The 17,833-nt window shown below is 38.2% G+C and overlaps 1 long non-coding RNA gene across 1 annotated transcript; it reads left to right on the forward strand.

Moving 5' to 3' along the window:
- Positions 1–1,877: 1,877 nt before the first annotated feature.
- LOC139980555 (uncharacterized) lies at positions 1,878–15,328 on the forward strand. The gene is made up of 5 exons (XR_011797590.1): positions 1,878–2,303; positions 3,885–3,967; positions 4,538–4,700; positions 7,352–7,440; positions 8,662–15,328. It is a non-coding gene; the product is annotated as an uncharacterized lncRNA (long non-coding RNA).
- The last annotated feature ends 2,505 nt before the right edge of the window (positions 15,329–17,833 follow it).

Genomic DNA, 17,833 nt, shown 5'->3' on the forward strand with positions numbered 1-17,833 from the left:
ATGATATAATGTTCATTTTAGAATAAGAACAACATCCTGTTTCCAATTACATTGCGCCAGGTGATGCTGTGAACTTTTGTATAAATTCAAGTAGCATCCTGCGCATCAGTTGGGCAGTGAATAATAGTAAACATCTGTCCACTGGAAAGCACCCTTGTACAGTAGCCATGTAAAGTCACCCAGGTCATTCATGGTTAAAATGGAAGAAATCTCTGCACATTTCTCTTCAACTCGTTGAGCACTTTAAACAAATTAAGAGAGCTTCGCCCCTGTCCCCTACCAGTGCTCCGCCCCTGGACCCTTTTTTTCTTCAAATTTTCTGCAACTTAGGACAATGACCTCTAGTTTTCTTACTCTTAGAGACACTGAAGGGGAAAAAAGACAATCGAAAAAGCAATTTAACGCTAAGTTATCCAAAATTTAACAATCTTGTGCACCTCAACTGAATTACGTAGATTCTGTTAAAACATATTGCAGGTGTTGTAATCACTAAGTTGGATGCACATTATGAGTATGAGATTCACTGCAGCTTCACTTTTCAGGTACACACGGCACCAAGTTTGAACTTGATCGGGGTACGGTGTAGGAGTTCGCGTCACACTTTCTTGCACAACTTAGGCCAAATTGACAATTGACCTCAATTGACCTTTGTCCTCGACCATAAACACTCCAATCTAGCGTCTATTTTAAAATTATGTACAGATCGTATGGTTTAATGCCATTTCCCTACATGTTGACAAGCAGAAAATGACTTAGACTAATTTTGAGTTTTTTTTTTTTTTTTACTTTTGACGTTATCAATCACGCAGGTACAAGTTTACATGATCAGGCACCTATCCACCAACTTTGAACTTGATCCGGCTTACAGTTTAGGAGGAGTTCGCGACCGTACTTTTTCGCACAATGTAGGCCAATTTGACCTTTGACCTAAATTGACCTTTGACATTGACCCTTTTAACAACCATGTAAGTACTATTTTAAAATTTGTCCCATTATTCACCACGTGTGGTTGAATTACCTTTTCCTACTTACTGACAAGCAGATAATGGCTAAAACACAGTTTTAGGGATATTTGAGCTATCACGCAGGCCCCAGTTTTCATGATCAGGCACCTACCCACCAAGTTAGAACGTGATCGGACTTACAGTGTAGGAGGGTGTCCGAGACACACTTTTCACACAATTTAGGCCAACTTGACCTTTGACCTCAATTGACCTTCGACCCCGATCTGTCCTACTTTAAAATTCCTCTCGTTATTCTCTATACATCGTGTGTTTTAATGCCCTTTCCGTGCATGTTGACAAGCTGTTGACAATGGCTAAAAACTGTACATTGCACGTAGGGAGATGAGATCATTATTGAGTTACCTTGTTTACAAGGTTTACAGACTTTGCCTTCTGTTACTCTTTGACCTTATATCTACACTACTCAAAGTGTAGTACTTATCAAGTGGCACTTACCACCCAACTCTGTCAGTAACCAATGTTACATCAAAAAACATTTGTGTATGGTAAGCTTTATACAGAAGAAGAAGTATGTGTAAAAGTAAGTTGGCCTGACGTTTCGATCCTAGCAGGATCTTCTTCAGAGGCTAAATGACAAGTAACAGTAACAGAAGGGACAAAAACACCCACAGAATACAGACAGGTTAATGAGCACGGTGAACACAATGAGTGGATAAGCACTAGTTTGCTAACAGTTTTATTTTATTTTGACAATAAGAAGTACTCTGAACTTGATGCGCAACTATGAGGAGCCAGTGAAGAGCAGTGAGTGGTGGTGTGATACAGTCATACTTCTTAAAATGAAAATTGACAATGATGCGAGCAGAGGTGCGTTGGGCATTTTGAAGTATGGTCATGAGTAATTTATTGATACACTCTAAACACAATCTAGTCAAGCGAGGCTAAAGTCTAGTCATATCGACTGGTTTACGTTAGTCAACGATTATCCCGCCATAATCTTGGTAGAGATGCCTTCACGACTAACCCAAAAGGTCGCCTGACCAGAACATAATGGTCACAGTTCTATTTTAATCTGGTCCTACAATAAATGTCAGCACTGGGACGAAACTCACTAGTCAATCAGGTTGATATATTCGTCACATGAAAAAGCGCGGGAAAATATTAACAATTGTAGCGCCACGGTACGGCCTAGCGTACTGCACTGAACTATAGTACATTGTACACATACGTACACGACGAGCAAGGAACGTACAGCAGGGAGTTAGCAGCCAGACGGTTACGGTACGAAAAATCAAAAAAATATTATCATCCAGTGATATTGTCAGTAACCATTGCAAGGTTAGTATATTAGACCAGTTTTCTTTGGGCCTTTGGCCAGTGTCGTTTGTTAGTCACTTAAAAAGTATATAGTATATTAGACCATAAAGTGTGTATTTTCGATTATTCCAACTTGTGTACGAACAAGCTAAGATCTAGGTCCTAGGCTAGGCCTATCATGCAGTAGCTATAGGCGAATTGCCTAACGTTAAACCTAATGACGTTAAGCTGCCTTGTAGTTGTAGTAGTTGTACAGCACAGTTTATCGTAACAGTAGGCCTCCGTATATTTACAGTATCATGGTGGCCCCGGTATTCACGCGTTTCTCATGTTTGCAATGGATAATTTCTTTACAAAATAACAAACCTAAATTAAACTTAATATTTATAATCTGTATTAGAAACTTTAGCCTTAGGGGGATAGGACCTTGGCTATATTATTCTTGAAATATTTTAGGGGGATAAATTCACAGCAGTGTTTCTCCTGCACTTTCAGGGGGGACATAGCCTAGGCTTAGGTCCTAGGCCATATTATTTATACCTAGATTAGGTTTGAGTTAAGGATTAGCCTCCAATTAGGGTCACCCTAAGATAACGAATTAACTAGAATAGTGTGTATGGGATTGTGTAGTTGTGTGCGAAACTGTTACACTAAATAAGCTGATTATTCCTAGGGCCCTATAGCCCCCCCCCCCCCAGGCCTAGCCCTAAATAGTTTTCATAAAATACAGAGGCTAGGCCTCGAAACATCAACTGAACATGACGCCAATCTTTTATTACCAGTTTGTCCACTGACCATCCTATCCAACAATCCCGTTAACAATTCACAGGAGAATACACTCCCCCTTCCAAAATAAACATTGGGGACCTTGGAGCAATCTAACAGCCTATTGCTGCCACAGCTGTGTCATATCAATTTATAGGCCTAGTTGTCAGTAATATAGAGGGGGAATATTTCTGGACAATTGCACTGACTTGTCCGGAATTTTTGGCTAAAATTTGTTAAATATTCTAGCGGCATGAGTTGGGACAGTTTTTTCTGCTATTTTTTAAGTTTGTACAAAACAGTTCCGATTCAGAACAAAGGTGGGTGGGTGTTTAATTTGTTGTAGCTGTTTGTAGGGAGTCATATAGCCTTGGACTAGGCCTTTTTTCAAGATGGAATATTCCTCGCTTTACCTGTGGTACCGTGAACCGCAGTTGATCCCCCTAGGCTAGCCCTAATTCCATTGGAAATAAAATAGGACATCTTTTACGGGGTGTTTCATTCAACTTTTTGGAAATACTACAATTTCAAACATAAATGTATTTGGTTATCATTGTACACTTGACAAATGAAAATGTAGCTACCATAGCGGATTGATTAATGTTTGCACATGTTTCTTTTTCCATACAGGTATCAAATGCATTCAGGCTTCTGTATCACTGCATAGTAATTTCACTTCCATTTCTACTGTACATTTTAGTAATGGGATGTGATTAAATAGTTGAATTGTGACTGGTATCGTACCGTACATGTTTACCCACATGCTGTACAAAATATGCACATGAACATTAGGGATGTGAACAAATAACAAAAGTTGTATGTCTATCACATTGGCAGATAGACGTCGTTTAATTGTGGAAGAGGATGCTACTAGCGAAGTGGTTAAGAAAGTCTATCCTTGGCTATTTGAAGATGAAGAGGTACTGTATTAATATGTCTTTGTAGATATTATTTATTATACAGTAGTCTGCGTAAAAGTAAAATTCAATCTTGTGGTTTCAAAAGTTATGGACATTTGAATATATTCACTTTATGCCCGCCACTTGTTCGAACCACGACTTTGTTTTTCAAAAATCAATTCAAGACAGTGTTGCGCTAAGCAGCGCGATTGCAGGATTCCCACACTTTTTTTGCTGATACCGCTATTGGGAATTTGTAGGGGGGATGTTCCCCCTTAAAAAGAAAACCACTTTGTTTTATTCTGAGCTAGAGCCCGATCTATACCTTTATCAGCAAGATCACTCCGCAAAACCTCATGTCCTCATCCCAAGACTTGGGGAGCCTACTGCTCCTACATTGACCAGCTACAGTAGTCTCTCTCTACTTCTTTACCAATTCGCATCTTCCATCCCTTTCGACATGTCTAAACCATCTCAATCTACGTCTCTGAACATAATCCCGAATATGTGTTAGTCCTAAGCGATCTCTTAACTTCTCAGGTGAATTTACCATATGTACTGTATAATCTAATTGATCTCATTTAACCATAGATACTACTTGAATTAAAGCGACTTGAAGGAAAGACGACAATGGCACAGTTGCTTGGTGAAGGGCTTTCCAAGTATGGAGATGCCATAATCCGCTGCACTTTGAAGATGAAGCATCCCACTGTCATAGATACATCCATGGAGAAGGACGAGGGTGCCCGTTAAGGTACATTAGTAACAATTCAATCTGTAATTCACTATTCAAGTGATCATCACCCAGGTGTGTGCTGGGTCTTCAAAATGGACTACGAGCAAAGTCTGAGGCAGGGGTGGATGCAAAATATGTCTTGGTAAGGGGGTACAGTATAACCATTCAGATGTATGGTAGTGAAAAATAAACACCTTCATTAGACATTAACGTTTGTCGTCTTGCATCATACAGTCTGAGGAAAATAGGGCGCATCCGTACATACTCAGACTGTGGTAGCACTAAAAGGCTAGTGCACGCATTTGTCTCTTCACATCTTGACTCTTGCAACAGACTCATTTATGGACTGCCAAATAAGCTCCAGCGTTGTACGAGCTGCCAGGTTGGTTACCTTATCTAGGAAGTGTGAACACATAACCCCCATCCTTGTAAATCTCCACTGGTTACAAGTGAAGAAGCGTATCATGTGTAAGTTAATGCTTTTGACCTACAAAATATTAAATAAACTTGCTCCATACTATCTATGTAAACTTCTCAATATCAATGAACCGGTACATATTCTCAGGTCAAATGCTGCTACAACACTTATTGTACAAATGTCAGCACCATTACTTACGGTGAGAGTTCTTTTTTCAGCAGCTGCTAAACTCTGAAACCAACTACCACCACATGTTTGAAATGCTAAATCTATATGTAAATTTAGGACCTTGTTAAGACTTACTAGCAGAGGGTTGTGTGATTTTAAATTATGCTGATTTAAATCAGTGGTTTTTTTTAAATCACTGATTTAAATCACTTTTCTAATTCTTGGCAGGAAAAGTTGAATCTGTGGTCAGCATATTCTCTGAAATCAAGCAGTTCCTTATAAAATAGAGTCTCAATCAAGTATCAAAGCAATTTCAGTAAATCTGGGGGGGGGGGGGTTGTATTTTCAGGGAGAAAAATCCTTGTCACATACACCGGTATGGCATGAGGCCTATCATGCTAAAACAAATTGAACAATTCTAGAAATTGCCTGCTAGAATCCCCTCAGAGTTCAGTTAAGTTCAGTAGAATAAGGATCAGGATGGACCCTGTGAAAGACCCTGTACCACAGATAACCCAGACTGCCAGATATGATCATGGATGAACACAATCAAGTGCTCAGATGATAACGAGACAGGCTGTGTATTGACGGTAGATTGCATAAATTATGGCTGTGAAGTACTTCATTTGGTACAAACAAGTGTCTGTGTTCAACAAAGGGAAATTGGTACAGTATCATGGGCCCCTTAGTGGAGGGGATATAGGGCCTAATTTTGAAATTATATTCAAGACTGTTGACTTCCCTTGATTGTCCCGAAATCAAATTAAATCATTGGGCTGACTGCTCGTATGTGATATGGGTGGGTATAGATGTTTTTGGAAGATTTAGGTAACATTTGAGAGGAAATTGAACTTTTGATTATTGCAAAATTTATTTGATTATTAAAAAAAAAATTAAAAAATCAACTCTGAATTAGCATTTATATTTGCAATATGGGTAATGTTTTGTATAATTATATTTTTTCTGTGTGCAGTGCATTGCAGCATTGTGGTCTTGGACGGAATGCCCTATATAAAAACGTTTTATTATTATTAAGGTTATTATAACATGTTTGAAGTTATGGATATGGATATAGAATGTCTATTCCAATTTCCAAAAATATATTGTTCAATATGCAAATCCATGGGTGGAAGTAGGTGGTATGTGACAACTTGCCCCCACTTCCCCCTATATGCCTATATGTATTATAGGCTACACGATATGCAGTTTGATCCATTTATATGATGCAATGTTACATTGTTACAAGCTGAGTATATGGAAATCTAGTCTACTTACTCTACTTTGGAAACAAGAGGCATTTCAATTTATCACTGTCTGCATATTCTCAAATAATATCTTCCTTGTTCAACTTTCACACTAGTTCATGCTCTGTTGCCAGCTGAATCCTGAGGTTCAAATTTTCATGTGTCAATCTGCTTGCTAGTCTGCTCTCTATTATCTTCATTTTACTGAAGACCTCAGAATATGGTATATGGTTGTTAATTCAGGGAAAACATGTTCTCGGACTTCAGGAATCTGTAGGTATCAATGAAACCTATCTGCTTTGGGTCCAAGATACGAGTTTGACAACTGATACATATTCTTGACAAATGGAGCAACTCTTTCAATACAATCTCAGTATTTGATATTTTTCCATTAATGTTTCTATATTTTGCTTCAAATGTTCCTTATCAGTTATCATTGTCTTGAATCCCTCAAGCTGAAACAATGACATGGATGCAATCATTTTTTATGGCCCATGCCAGTAGGGGCCCACGACAAATAACTGAACAATTGGCTTAACTTAAAGATGCTTGCTTGGGTTGAGCTCATACTTGATATTACTTAGCTAAGTAGCCTAGACCTTATCAAATGATACAAATATCTTTGCTGAAAATAAGACCTGTGATGTATTTAGTACTCTACTTTAATATTGTCACCTAAGCAATTTATCGAGCATTGAGTATTGCTCTCCGGACTGCAGATGAGTGAATCTGTGATATTTTTGTCCTATCGATGTTACCAAATATGACATAATATCACTCTTCTGAAATGTCATGATGTAATGAGTGCTTTAACATTCTGTTGTTGATTTTTCTTTTAGAGTCTAGAATGCATGCAGCAATTCTGTCAGTTCCGACTCTACTGAATGAGAAGTTGGGTGCTATGATTGTATTTGCAGATGAGGATAGTGTAAGTACCCAATGTATTATTTAAATCAACAGTATGTAAACTATGGGTCAAGGCCATCAGAGGTGGTCTGATATTGTATGTTACAGTGTCGAGGGTTCATCATGATAGTGCCCTGGTAGTGTTTCCTTTGGGGTATTCAGCAATTTTAGGTCTGATGCCATATGGGCTATTTCAGGAAATAACTCAAAATTAATATTTTCCTACAGATTTTATGGTCACAATGCTTAGAGTTTAATTGTCACGATAGTGTTTTGGTAGTGCTCCTTTGGGGTGTTTGGAATTTTAGGCCAAAGGTCATGTATGGGCCATATGGGCCATTTTGAACTCCTGAACTCCGCCTGAAATCACACAAAATGTTTCTTTTCCTATGAATTCTATGGTGCAGTGTTGAGCATTTTTCACAGTGGTACTTAGGTAGTGCCTCCTTTGGGTTTTTAGGATTTGGGGGCCTAAGTCACCTGTAGACCATATGGGCCAATTTATGAAATCACTCAAAATGATACTTTTCATACAAATTTGCCCTAAAATTGGTTTAGCCCTAACATTTGTTGGGGCATCTTTTTTTTTTGGGGGGGGGGGGCATTTTTTGGCATCCTTATTTCTGGGGGGCCTTGAAATATTTGGGCCCTGAAAACCTTCTGTCTGCAACAAAGGCCCGCACATCTGATCATTATTCCCTAACTAAATATCACATGTATGACCTGGGAGTGTTCATAGCTGTAAATATAGTAAGGGCATCATCACAAAGGTAGAATAGACTAGTATGTATGTGATAACTGGAACAGAATGTTGGACAGATTTCAATCTGTAGTTGCTGTAACCATAACCCAACGTGGATTTCCTGATCAGCCCCAAGTGTATTAAAATCATCTAGTGGAATGAATCCCTACCATGATGTAATTAGCTGTAACAAGATGTCATAACTCATGGCAAATATTCATTTCTCTCTAAAATACACGGAACCAGTGCACCATTTAGCTTTGTTGTTTCATTTATTCTATTATTTATATCATCAAAAATAGTATTACTTGTAGTGAATACGATGTACTGTAAATTGATTTGAAAAAATATTTAAGAAATTATTTATTTTGATTCCTTCGTTGGTGGAGTATATTTGTTTGTTGGTCACTCATGGCCATCATGGTGGATCAGCCACCCCTCCCATTTTCTGAAACTGGAAAGCGCTGTATATTGAATACATATACCTTAATATCTTTGCAGGTTACAGACTTGTCAGACGTGCCAGTTTATATCCAGGTGACAGAGGATGAAGGTGTTCCAGAGTACACTGTGATAGTGGAAACCTTGCAAGTAGCTACTTTGAAAAGTTTGTTCGCAGCCATGTGCAATTATTTGGCAGTGTTCTATGTCCTAAATATGGCATATGAGCCTTTGCTGAAGAAAACCCTTCAGTTTTAAAAAAAAACATTTTGAATGTTGATGATACTACACCGGCAGATAAATCAGTCAATAAAATTCTGGAGAAACTAAACATGCAAATCACTAAAAATTGATGGCCTAATTACTGCTCCAGGCACCTACCATTTTTTGTACAGTTTTTTTGGCTCAAACTGTCATCACATTTATAACATAGAATACTGCCTATCAATTGCACTAGCATATATGAGTCAAAATAGGCTAAGGTGTTATAAAACTGTAACTAACTTGCAAATAATAAGTCATTGAAAATTTTTTCATTATCATTTGAGCTGTTGCGTGTGTTTTGACTTACAAAATGTTGTTATTTTTGGTTACGATGCCGAAGGCCGAGTAACCTATGTGATCAAGTTGGCGTGTGTGAGGGTGCGTTTGTTTTGCTATCTGACCGAGGACTTGAACAAACCAATTTCAGGTCCTCGGTTGTGATTTCTAAAGAATCACCACGTCCTCGGAAGAATTCTATTGTATGGGGTATTGTTAATGTTACGGTACGTGGATTTGAACAATGGAAAATACAATGGGGTCCTCGGTCTGAACGAAACACAAACATGTATGCGTGTGTGTGTGTGATGTGACAGCTTGCTCGTAAACACAATATCTCAACAACGACACATTGGATCAATGTCATATTGGACTGGTGATGTGTGGATGGTCCCTATTGTTTTTGTTCTCCATCACATGAATATTAATAAGTGGGCAGGGCTTAAAGTAAAATTCTTAAAATGTCAATATCTTCGCAACGGTATGTCCGATCTGCTTCATACTTGGTATGGTGATGTAAGTGGTTCATTGTCACATGACAATGGAATTTCATCTAATTAATATTCATGAGTAGGTGGGGCTTAATCCTTAATTGCTAGAAATAGCTTGTAAACCTGAAATCTTAGAAATTAAATGTTGAATTACTGTCATTTTGAACTGGTACATGCTCCATGATTAGTAGATGTTCCCTATTGTTTTTGTTGTTCATGACATGAATATTAATGAGTAGGCAGCAGTTAAAGTGAAATTCTTAAAATGTCAATAACTTTGCAACGGTATAACCGATCATCTCCATACTTTGTTGATTGGTGGTGGATAATAATAGTTACATTTTCATATGAAAATAACATGTAACCTCATTAATATTCATGTGTTTGTTGGCCATATAGCATTTGTTGTACCTCATTCCTAAACTCCTGTCATTCGTCACGTTTGACATGTTTTCCTGGTTCCTGGGAGCTTGCTGATCTTATCTATATTTGTTTTGCTTTATAAAACCATGAAATTGGCTAGCCAGGCCATTAAAGGAGTAGTCCAGTGACAAATTACACTGGACTGAAAAAAGTAACCTTTGCAATTAAGTTGGCATATGTGTATGTTGTGATGAGTTGGCATGTTTGTATGTTTTGATCAAGTTTGCGTGTGGGTATGTGTATATGTATGTTGCATAAATAGCTGGCTCAGACAATTAAAGGGATAGTCTATAGTGAAAATAGTAAATGAACTTAATAATCTGGTATTACTGTACATGTACCTATAGAGTATAGGGAAATCTTATGTGAGTGGGGTAGATTAATGTGTTGGTAGTAAGGTGTGAAACTGGTAAAATCTGATGGGTGTCAGGTGGGGGGGGGGGTTGTCAGATGAGTAGGGTGATGTTGGGATCAGGGTTGTAGGATGGTAGGTGAGGCTGCAGGTGGTATGATGGTAAGGGTTCCGCTCTGGGTTGGGGATATGGGTTGTGTCGTATGATCCCCATGTGTTTGTCTGGAGAGGGGGTGTGGGGTGGTGAAATGCCTAGAGTCAACTATATCACTTTTTTCAACTTTATATGTACATCAATAAAGGCATTAATTTTTGGTTTTGTTTACGATAGCCAGGTAATCTACAGTTTAGCATGTTTGCAAGTGTATGTATAATCTTAAAAACAATATATTTAATTACCCTAAATGTATTGAATAACTTGTAGATATGCTACATTATCATTACATGGACCTCATTGTTTTTGTTGTCCAGTACATGAATATGTGGGTGGGGCTTGTAATCAAATTCTTAAAATGTCGATATTTTTTCAAATATATGTCTGATCACCTTCATACTTGGTAGGTTGGTACAGTAGTGCCACATGAAACTGAAATTTCATTTATATTCATGAGTGCACTGACAACTTTATGTCTGATCAGCTTCAGTTTGGTTTCAGTTGTCTGGCAATAAGTACAATACAGGTATATAACAATAACAAATTCTGACTTATCTTATTTCATAAACTCTCATCGGCATCAGAACCACTAAACCTTTGGGTTTTCTGGTTCTTCAATTACTGATGAAATCAGACACTCTTTTGTACTTACTATTGAGGTGAAGCATATGTAGTGTTTAAGAGAAAATATAAAATGTGATTCCAAATTAATACAGAAATTCTTGCTTTCTTTTTTTCATGTGAGAGGGCTTGATGGTCTAGCAGTGGTTAAGGCCCAATCAGGTATTATATCCAAGAATTGTTCCCACCAGTTAGCTCAACAGACAGCTTTGTACCTATAAGGGAGTTGTCGCAGGTTCGAATCTGTGGTGGGTCATATAAAACTAGTATAGAAAAACTACTTTTATCCATGGGCAAGACTAACTGGATTAGTCAAGTGACTGCTGGGCTAATCATTTAGGTCGCTTGACAAAAGCCTGGTCGATAGAGCATTGTTGAAAGACTAGCAAAAACTGGTCATGTGACTAATTGAATAAGTCAATTGACATCTTGACTAATCGTTTAGGTCGCTTGACTAAAGCCTGGTCGATAGAGGCATAATTGAATGACTAGTAAAAACTGGTCATGTGACTAATTGAATTAGTCAACTGACATCTTGACTAATCGTTTAGGTCGCTTGACTAAAGCCTGGTCGATAGAGGCATAATTGAATGACTAGTAAAAACTGGTCATGTGACCAGGTTTACTTAGTCATATGACCAGAACTATTTGGTCACTGGACCAAAAGTTAGTCAAGTGACTAGAATTAATTGGTCGATAGAAGCATTGTCTGGACTAATGTACTCTAGTCATCTTGACTAGATTATGTTTACAGTGTACCAATTGAGTTGCTGCCTCAGTGGTGAGCATTTTGTTGATGATATTTGCGACCTGTGGACTCATTGTCATACCAAAGTTGAACATAACCCCCGGGTATCTAACAGAGTTTGTTTGGACGGGAACATCCACACCAGCAACAGCCACAGACGGCAAATGGCTCCAATCCACTATAACCTCGTTTTGTCTGCATTGAGTTTAAGAAAGATGTACAAAAGCTTGTTTACAAGGTTTTTCCATGTTGCAGCTGGTGACATTTGACCTTGCCCAATATAACGACAGCTGCCAACTAACTAAGGGAAAAGTTCATGCACTCATGTAGGCTGAGTGAGTTACGGTATCGTATTAACGAGCCAATTCGTCATGAACAATTCGTCATGCGCAGACATACGCAATCACCATCACATAGATTCTTTATGAATTAGGCGAATAATAAACAAAAGTCGAAAACATAAAGTTGAAAATTCGAGAAACAAGTCGAAATTTTGATATGAGCCAATATATCAGCCAATAGATAAAATTTTAAGAATTATAATAGTACTAATTGCATTTCCAAAGAGAAGTTGTGAGAAAAAAAGTGAGAAATCCACGGAGATTTAAAAAACATGAAAAGATAAAAGTTGGTTTTCACTATAGGTCCCATTTGAGCCACAGAAGCATCTACAAAAATACTCAAGTTCTTCTGATTAATATCCACAAAGCCCACCAGCTTCTGCTCATCCATCTTTGACGCCACTGCTTTATCATTTAACTCCGCTTGCAAGGGCCGATCCAGGATTTAAACCATAGTGACAACACTTCAAGTATAGTGATTTGATTAATTTCACGTTTTGACGTAAAAGAAAAAAAATTGTTGAAACTATTTTCATTTATTAACAAAATGACCAATACACTCATATTTGAGTAGTGAACACAGCCTAGAATGTGATAAATTTCTATAGCATTAATTGGTTCTTAAATTGTCATAACAATGCAGACTAGTCAAGTTACGTTTCAAATAATTAAGACAAAGACTGTCAATGTGATTAAATTGGACATTATGATGTGGAGCAGCGTATATGCCACAAATATTTAGTAGGATATAAAGTTATATTAGTAGCCTAGCCTACTACTTTATTACATATGGTGAAAGAAGCTTCATCCATTCTAATGATACCATAGGTTTGAATAAGTTGCACTTACTAGTTCCGGCGAAATAACAGGATTGTAAAAAGTTCACCTTAGTTTTAACATTGCCGTTTTTGTGTTCCCAATAAATTCAAACTTTGATCTATATTGACCCAAGATGACTTTTGACCCCTGCATAACTTGACACGGTCTTTGTTCTCACTGAAAGAGATGCACATATTAAGTGTGAACATCGTCCATGCGTCAATTTTGGACTTTTCAAGCCTACAAGGTTTCGGAATTTGACTTCTCCCTCCTGACCTTTGCTATTCGCAAAAACAATGCGGCTTTTAAACGCACTGTGATGGATGTCTTTACCAATTTGAAGGTCATTCAAGTTTAACTTGCCTGCCTAAGGCAAGAAACAACTCGGGGAGGGAGGGATTGTCCCGGGCTCGTTGAACTAAATCTCCATGGAAGGGGGCCTCAGAAGAAAGACGTGAAATGGTCATATTAAGGCATATTTAGGCAATAAACAAGGCCTACACGCAAGTTTTAATGACGTCTTTTAACTTTATACCCCACAACAGATAATTGTCCGAAGTATTCGAGTCATAAATCTAGACTAGCACCTTTGGCGCTATACAATATTTTTGGATGCAACTTGTGACTGTAAAATTCTCTAACAACTTATGGCCGTTCGCCCCTGCAATTGTGTCCAAGAATTTGTACCATTGTACTTAATAGAGCGTCACCAACTTGGTAAGATTTGAGTAAGATCAATTCACCATGAAAGCATACACCATCATCAGAAAGCCAGTTGGCTCTGTGATTAACCTGTGAGCTAATCCACGAGCCATTTTTTCACCATTAGAGACTGAAAACTGACAGGAACGTAGAAGCGCAGTTTAAAGCATGAATATGAACTCTACAAGCAATTTCATTTCCTGGATGACTGTAGCCTAATGATCTATATTGCCCCTTCACAAAACTTCACTTGACCAGACTACGTTAAAGGCATTGAAGACTCGCCCCAAACCGCGTTCGGCCAGCTGAAAAAGTTAACTTTACGTTGCTTGCAAGTGACGTTTTGCTCGTGTCGCTACAAAATGCAGACAGTAATGAAACGTGAAACCGTGTTACCTTTAGCTGAACCTGAGATGTCCATCGCTGTATCGTTTATACATTGTGCTGAAAACTGTCCTGGTGAAATATTTGGTCTGATGGGACATGTTCATGTCTTGTAACAAAAGTGAACTTGAAGCTAATGGAAGTGATGTCATAGATGTACACTGACAAAGTTGTTTTTATTTATAATCGTTATCAAATTTCCCTAAACAATTTGGACCCTTTGACAACATGAATACCCCCTAGAATATAGGTATACGTAACTTCAACATACAATATTTTGCTGTCATTATGCAACTTTGACATCACACCTGTCTGCTTCACATTAGCTTTTGGAGCAACCTGTGCAAGGTAGGAACACCATCCTCTTTCTTCATGTTATGATTTCTTTGTGACGATTTCCACTGGAGGGATAAAACTTCCTTTTCTTGGGCGGAAGGGTCGGGAAGGGGAGTTGGAAGATTGATAATATGCCTACTCTTTCAGGTTTGTTCTCAATGGTAGATCAAAATGGTTCTCAAAGCAGAAGGGGTCCAACAGTGTTGTCAGTTAGTCATTGTCAAAGAGCAGGAACTTAACACCTGCAGAGGAATATGGGTTAGGGACAAGACTGGCAATCAACAAAGATCATCATTGAACATTCAACATGTTACAGTTAGCCTTGCTGCAATTTATGGTCAAGAAAAATGAAATAACAATCCATTTTTAAGGTTAACAAAATGCAAATGTAATAACTGTTATATAAATGTACATTGATTATGTTGGTAATATACATTAGCTGGTAAAAACAAAATATGAAGCTGAAAGTTGCATCTGAAGAAATGAATACAAGAGCGATTAACAACAGGGAGCATCAATTTCATGGGTGTAAATCCAGTGCTAAAGGAAAATAGAGTACAAGCATGTGGCCATCTACCATCTGACATTTCACACCAACAGCGCCCAACATCATCTTCTCCCATCAGTAACTTGTGTAATTTGGTATTGGTCATGTTCCTGTTGTTATAGGATGTTCCTTGATAGCACCAAAGAAATACTGCAAAACCAAATGTTATGATTGGCCTTAACCAGACTTGAACAGCAAGACTGCAACCTGCCCGAGGTAAAAGTAAATAAAGTGTTTCGTTTCATGGGTCACATAGCTTCCAAAATTGCGGCCAACAATACAGTGCCATGTTGGGCTGTATTTCTTGTCAAATTCCTTCTTGATAGATGCTGCAATGTCCTTTTCAATGTTGAATTTCTCCATTGCTTGATTGGAACAATCAATGGCATCTTGTTGCATCTCTTCCGTCATGTCAGCATTCTTGACAACAGCTTTCCTTTCAGACATTCTTGAAGCGAGGTTATTTTCTTCCTGAGTAAAAAGGAAAGATTTTAAGGTTATGTAGTGCTCAGTAGCCTAAGTTGTAATAAAGCATGAATGTGTTGTAACTAGGATAAAAATTTAAAGTTACATGAACCACCAATATTGTGCCATACAGCTAGCTGTTACCTTACCATGTCCCTATCTATATATGCCATCACATCCAATCAGAGCATAATAGTGTTAACATTTTGTGCAGCAGTTTAAGTCACTTAACTTTCAGTGTACAAAACTGCTATACATCTTTGCACTTGAAGAGCAATTTGTCCACGTTGCTCTGCGGTACCGGATAAATAATGCCCTGCCAACAGAACAGAACGACCAAAATACTGTAATGATAGGCCACTCAGACTTTTGTTTGCATCATAAAAGCAACTTTGATTGTCAATAGAAGTGAACGTTACACACACTGATGCACAAGTTATGGCAAAGAGTCGCACAACAATTTTAGTTATCCACATTGCTCATGAAATGATCCAGTACCCTCAGGAAAAAAAATGAAAACGAAAAACCACCCTGTATTCTGTAGGAAGGTGTCTTTTTCAAACCTAATTTAACAAAGCAATTTACAAGGGGTATATGGGGAATCATTTGCCAATCTGCCATTTTGGACAACTCCACTGGATAGGAAATCCAACAGGATGATGCATAGGCTAGGTGCACCTTTTTTGTATTTAATTAATCCTCAGTTTTGAGTAGCAAGTGGCAATGCAAAATGCTAATTTGATATCACACGAGTACCAAAACAAATACTTCACTCAAAGAAAAGTCTCAATGCCAACCGATTTCTCTTCTTTGTGAGGCCATCATTGAAAATTCATATATATTCACATATTTACACCAAGGACTTTATATGTATCCTATTTTAACATTTCCTGTTTAGAATATAGCATTTTGACCAAACTCCAAACAATGGGGGAAAAATCTACTTGATTATAAAGCCAGACTTTTCAAGATATGAACTGCAAATGCTGCAGAGTTGTGGTCAAATGCCTAAAACAATTCAAAAAATATGCAATGTTACATGTAAACCAAGAAAGACACATTACTTGTGACTGGATTCGGAATACCATGACTAATGTGTCCACTTTTGTATAGCCTATGCACTTTTAGCCAACTGCACTATCCATACACTTGTAATTTCCTTTAAAAAAATTTAAAAAATCAGTTTCAGAAATTGAAATTCATCCATGGCTTGGGAAATGATTTATTTGATATTCCTAGGCAATTGCAAGCCTCCGCAAGGCGAAACTCATCCAGAATAAGACTGTCATTCTTTGTGCTTTGACCTAGCCTACCTATCGACAGAAATTCGTTCCAATCATTCCTGTACTAGCGTCAAGATAATCAGAAAACATTTTGAACCCATGGTCAATCATAGGATTAATTCCAAACAGCATTGAGTTTCTGCAATTTTTTTGGGACGACAATGTTGGTTCGTTATACATACCCATGCAGCTACTGTAGCCTATACTCACCGTTTAGGATGAAAAGCTAGGTCTACCTAATGTTAGGCCTAGATAGGGTAAACACTACAGATGGAAAATATGTGGCCTATGAACATTAGGATTCACACGTGAAGTCGTAACTCACCAAAATAAAACGGTCAAATTTCGTTGTTGGAACACAGATGGGTCTTCAGATTCAGACACGGGTTCAACACGTCAGGTTTGCTGCAATTACGAACAGTAAATGGTTGTATCGTTAAGCATAACAGGCAATAAGTACTGATACAGGGGATCTGTCATGTACAAAATTATAGAAAATACTTGATTGTGATTGGATCATTATTTGCATTTTTTAGTAGGTTATAACGCTTCGGCCATCGTGCTAAGCGTTCGAGCGGTAAGATTTGTGATTGGTTAAAGTTGCGCAAGGTACAGTAGCTTATAACAAAGCTTTCCTGACAACCAGAACCCTGGTAACAGTGTATACGTTACTATGCATTTTGTTAGAGCGCGAAGTTTGTGCTCACGTCAATAAATAAAATAGCATTTACCATCCCGTCTAGTCTGCATGGTAACTGGTACAGGTATACAAGTTTGGTATTCGAGCCAATGAAGGCTAGGGTGAGGAAGGGAGGGGTTAGGGAAGGGTAGCTTTTCTGCAATAGTACCAGTGGCGTAGGAAGGTACTTTTGAGTGGGGGGGGGGCTGAAGACTGATGGCCGGCCTGGGGGAGGGGCATAAGGGGAGGGGGTGTCCCCTCCCCTTTGGAATTTTTTTGCATTTCCAGGTGGCCTCAGATGCAATTTGGTGCAATATAGCACACTTCAACTCCCACTCCATTTTGTA

This window comes from Apostichopus japonicus, chromosome 15, assembly GCF_037975245.1.
Source record: "Apostichopus japonicus isolate 1M-3 chromosome 15, ASM3797524v1, whole genome shotgun sequence".
Taxonomy (NCBI): Eukaryota; Metazoa; Echinodermata; class Holothuroidea; order Aspidochirotida; family Stichopodidae; genus Apostichopus; species Apostichopus japonicus.